Source organism: Dipodomys merriami, unplaced genomic scaffold, assembly GCF_024711535.1.
Source record: "Dipodomys merriami isolate MVZ:Mamm:240054 unplaced genomic scaffold, mDipMer1.0.p SCAF_6, whole genome shotgun sequence".
Taxonomy (NCBI): Eukaryota; Metazoa; Chordata; class Mammalia; order Rodentia; family Heteromyidae; genus Dipodomys; species Dipodomys merriami.
This window is the reverse complement of record NW_027206179.1, coordinates 34260807-34266173: the sequence shown is the minus strand read 5'-3', so window position 1 is coordinate 34266173 and position 5367 is coordinate 34260807. Positions and strand designations below refer to the sequence as shown.

General features: G+C 36.3%; 1 long non-coding RNA gene across 1 annotated transcript; it reads right to left on the bottom strand.

Moving 5' to 3' along the window:
* Nucleotides 1–562: 562 nt before the first annotated feature.
* LOC138813515 (uncharacterized) lies at nt 563–5117 on the bottom strand. Its single transcript, XR_011367832.1, has 3 exons — nt 4983–5117; nt 3274–3387; nt 563–709 (listed from the first exon to the last, which is right to left on the bottom strand). It is a non-coding gene; the product is annotated as an uncharacterized lncRNA (long non-coding RNA).
* Between the last annotated feature and the right edge of the window lie 250 nt (nt 5118–5367).

The following is a 5367-nucleotide window of genomic DNA, read 5'->3' as shown; positions in this document are numbered from 1 at the left end:
TTAAATACATAAATAAACAAGTTTCCACAAAGCATCTAGGCATTAATGACCATTTTCAAAACTTGCCATGTGATGCCAAATGTATAGCCAAGGTTGAGATGTATTGGTCTATACTAACTTCCTTCTCTTCCGGGCAACCTGAAAGACAGTCTTAAATGGTTTCTTAGAATGAGACCTGCCCAGTGAACTAGATAGAGGCTGGGGTAATGGTTCTCACACTTGCTGCCCTGTTTTAGACTTAAAGATTACTTATGATAACCCTGGAGCTTTTGTGGTTGTGAGTTATGTCTCTGACATTTACTCTATTAGAAATTAAAACTGAGAACCGTAAGTGTATCCATTAATTAGTTTAAACTGAAAAACAATGAACCCTTGACATATTAATAAAAACCACTTGTATTTTAAAATATATTTTACAAAGCAAAATGGTTAGAGAACTTGGAATTAAAACACATATCTGCACAACTCTCTTTTCTGAAATATCCCAGCTTCCTGGGGCCAATGGGACTCAAGCCCACGATCAGAGAAAGGAGTTGCCAACACTCAGTCAATCAGGCTAGGAATTGTTTATTAGCCATAGCATCTGATCTCTCACTATACCAAGTCAGTGAAGACCAGCAGCCAAGTTCTCTTGTGACAGGGTTTTAAACCATACGCAGGTGGGCAGGAGGTGGTGTACATGATAGCAAGCAGGTTTCCAGAAGCAGAACTATAAAAATAGCAATTACAAAAGCAATGTCATGGGGGCAAAAGTTACATTTCCAGGCTTCCCCTTTGTTTCATTCCTGATAACATTTACCAAAACACATTCCAAACTTCTTACTTATCACATCCAAAATCAAACCACCTTCTAGGTTTCCCACCTCTTTCTGAGTTTCTTTGTCATTTACTGTACCTAACATTAACTTTGAAATTTCCTTTAATAATTAACCTGGAGTTTCTTTCTACAAAGAGGTCCTTCCTTTAATGCTTGCCCTGTTTCTGCTGGCTACATTAAAAAAATTTTCCTCTTTTCTTATTTTTTCTTGGTTTTAACATTGACTTTCTTTCCTTTTTCTTTCTTTCTTTCTTTCTTTCTTTCTTTCTTTCTTTCTTTCTTTCCTTTCTTTCTTTCTTTTTTTCTTTCTTTCTTTCTTTCTTTTCCTTCCTTCCTTCCTTCCTTTCTTTCATTCTTTCTTCTTTCTTTCTTTCCTTTCTTCTTTCTTTCTTTCTTTCTTTCTTTCTTTCTTTCTTTCTTTCTTTCTTTCTCTCTCTCTCTCTCTCTCTCTCTCTCTCTCTCTCTCTCTCTCTCTCTCTCTCTCTCTCTCTCTCTCTCTCTTTTTCCTTTCTTTCCCTTTCTTTCCTTGTCAGTTGTGAGGCCTGAACTCAGGGCTTGGAGTGCTGTCCCTGAGCTCTTTAGCTCAAGTCTCCCACTCTACCACTTTGAGCCCCAGCACCAGTTTTCTGGTGGTTAACTGGAGATACAAATTTCCTGGACTTTCCTGATTTGGAACTGTGATCCTCAGATCTCCTGAGTATTTAGGATCACAGACATGTGACACCAGATCTGGGCTTTACACACTTTTACGTCTGATTCAATGGGAAGCAGCTTATTTTTCATGTCTCGCTCTGCACTCAACCTATTCAATATCACATGTCTGGAAAACTTCATAATGTACTTAGGAGAGAAGGAAAGTGAAAATTCAAACAAAATCTTGTTATCATACATATGCACTAGCTTTGATGAACCTCCAGGGGTCCTTAGGCTATTCCTCTAAACTGCTGGCATATTCCACATAGCAGACAAACAAAGTATGAGTATGTTTCGTCCCTAAAGGCTGAGTCAAATAAATTACTTAGATATACACTTAGATACCATTTGTTACCATTTGTCTGACGATTTAGAGTTTATGGTAATAGCGGTATTATTTCAGGGTAATTTTGTTGTTGTTTATTATCATTGTTGTGGTAGTTGTTGGGGCAGTGATAGGGATAAAAACCCAGGGTGATGCACATGCTGGGCAAATGCTCTGTCACTGAGCTGTAGCCCCAGACTTTAAAGAATGACTCAGAAAATCCTGGCCTGGGAATGTGGCTTCGTGGTACAATGCTTGACTGGTATGCCTGAAGCTTTGAATTAAATTCAAAAGTACCACATAAACAGAAAAAGTTGGCATGATGCTGTGGCTCAAGTGATAGAGTGCTAACTTTTAGTAAAACAAGCTCAGAGACAGTGCCCAGGCCCTGAGTTCAAGCCCCAGGATTGGCTTTATATATATATATATATATATATATATATATATATATATAAAATAGTACATATAATATATAATATATATATAAAATCCAACTCTTTTAATCTTCAGTAAACCAATAAATACCTATACAACATTACTCTTTGAATGAATGTTTTTTAGATGTCTAAAAGATCTAATCATTGTACCTCAAAATTATACTTTAGTTGATAAAACAAAACTTGAATATAAGTAAAAATACTAGAGGATTGTTCTATGTAAAATATGCACACACCTATGTCTATATGCATATATACTCCTTATATTTATGAAATAAACTCACTTTACTATCTTTCTGGTCTTACTTATTATCTTAGAACATCACTTTTACAATGACAATGAAAAACAATGACTCCTTTGGGCTAAATGACTATTGTGACTTGTCAATGAGGATTGGACAGGTTCTTACATAAGTAGTTCATATTTGTCTCAAAGAATGTCCAGTGGCTGTTTGTTGTGATGTCTATGAGTTGGAAACTTAATCGTTATGTTGGTGAATGGAACCTAATATTTGGTTCTTGGTGTCAATGCCGTCATGAATAGATTAGAACCACCACTGTAGAGGTAGAGTCTAATAAAAAGGAGTTCACTCTTTTCTCATTCTCATTTTCTTGGTCCCTACCATGTCACAATGCAGCAAACAGCTCTCTCCAGATGTTGCCCATTAGGTCAAGGATCTCAATCTCTGGAACTGTGAGCTAATACATTTCTATGTTCTGCAATCCATTATATATTACCAAGTTTGTAGGATGTTTTACAATCAGCATAAAAGGACTCATATTTCATTTTTTTCATTTGTGATTATTATCTGTCACTTATTTTAAGGTAGATGATCTTTAAGTTGAAATAATATTCTTTTGGGTTTACTTCTCACTTTAAAAGGAATATTTCCCTGTTGGTTTGTATTTTTAATCTATCTTCATCTCATTTTCACACTTAGTATGTTGTGATTTATGCATATGCATTCTGTTCCATTCTACCCATCTTTGACCACTCTTACCTTATTATGGTCATGTTTAATTCTAAATTCTGTTCTCTCAGATTTTAGCTATTTCTTTCTCTTGATGCCTTCACAGACTTAACAAGCATACTTGATATTCTGTCATCGTGGACACTGGAAAAATATTAAATAGCATTGAACTGGGGACTGACCCCTGCAGAACACTTCTTGTTATATTTTACCTTAATTCGTTCCCCAAATGATACTTATAATCTTCATCTTTACATGTGTGTCCAGGAAGATTGGCCAGTAATCCTTTGGTACATAATATATTTCTAATAATTAAGAAATATTCTAATTGGAAATCTATATTAAACTGAATGTTCCTCATAAAGGGAAGATTCTGCATATGCATAACTAAGCTAAAATTGGCCCTTATAAGTGTAATGCAAAGTCATGAAGCATGGAAAAACCCATACTGTATTGATATGTCTATTACTCGCTTCAACCTTGACTAAAATACCCATACAACCCATGGGAAATTAGAAAGAAAAATAGCATTTTATAAATCATTAAAGTTTCCACTGTAGCTATCCTACTGGTAAATTATGTCTAAGTAACTATCTTTACTTCTTTCTAATTGGGGCATCACATTTAGTAAAGTCTGGCTTGTTTCTCTCCCTCCATTCCACCCCCTGCATCATCATAGCCAAATGGACACAGTCCACACAGTGCTGCACTCATCCTTTTGAACTGAAGTGCTGCCCGTTTGTTCCTTTTTTCATACTATCACCATACATATGTTTAATTATTTCCTTGATTAATCAAACCCTTTCAGGACTCTGTAGTGTTCATATGTCAATTCTACTTCCCAGACACAGATCAAGGTAAGAAGATAGTGACTCAAAATGGACACTTTTCAAAACGTTTCCAAGAAGTAAATCTTAATCTGATATTGTTTCCAAATAAAAATTAACAAATAAATGACCAATATGTATTCAGTAGAATACTAGATGATTCTATATGTTATAATATACCTAAGGTTAGATATGTTCTACAAGGCTTAATAGCTTAGCTCTGGAGACAAAGCTAATAGATGATGTTGAGAAAACATCACAGGCACTTTTACTGATGGAATGTACTGTGCAAAATATGTCTCAGAAAGTATCGCTAAAGAGATGATTGGTATAATGGTAGTATTGGTAGGTTGGTATTCTTGGGAATAGTCTTTACTTAGGAGGCGATATTTGAATGAAGACTTGAAAGAATAATGTGTGGAGGAAGGGAATTATGGTTGCCAGCATTCACGGTGGTGGAAAAGAGTCTAACAGCAAGGAGCATTAAAGGAATATATACAAAATATAAACCACAAATACATAAAATGGCAGACTCTAGCACTCACTATACAGGTGCATGTCTCTTACGAATCCTGGGGGAGTTTTGCTGCCTTGCAGAATTCTGAAGAGGAAAGTTTCACAAACAAGTGTGGAAAATATCAACCAGAATTAAGAAAGGATACCACTTCTCTATTGGCCATAATAATTACACCCATCCCCCATAATGTAGAAATATTTTTAAAGCAATTAATACTTCTCAGTGTCCATGGTATTCAAGAGCAGCTGATCTAATGATCCGCCTGAAAAGAGTTTTCAAAAGTCTGCTATCTAGTGATTGGAGAGGGTTGTTTTCATTTCTAGGCTCCATTAAACAGGTGTCATCTGTTTCGGCTATTGGCAGGCCTTAGAAGACCTTCCTCCAAGCTCACTCACATGCCACTGTAGACAGGGTTAAGGTAATATTTTCAGTCATTCGTTGTCAAACTAGTAGCAAGAAGACTTGCCAAAGGCTTGCTCATGATTGAGGATGTCCGGTGATGTAAGGGGAATGAGCCTCCTGAGGGCCATGGCCCCCATGCTGCTAGGCCGATCTTATCGTCACAATGGCTGTAGAAGCAATCATGAAGTCAGAGGAAGCTCAGTGTTCTGTAAGAGTCCAATGTCTTTTCATACAATCTTAACTGGAAAGAGAAGGGAGAGGGAAATGTCAGATCTCAGGGGTCCATCCTTTTGCCATAAATAAAATATCTTTCTACAACCTCCATTATATAATCTGGCTTGGGGGTGTATGAGTTTTATTCCTTACTATGTTAGGAGA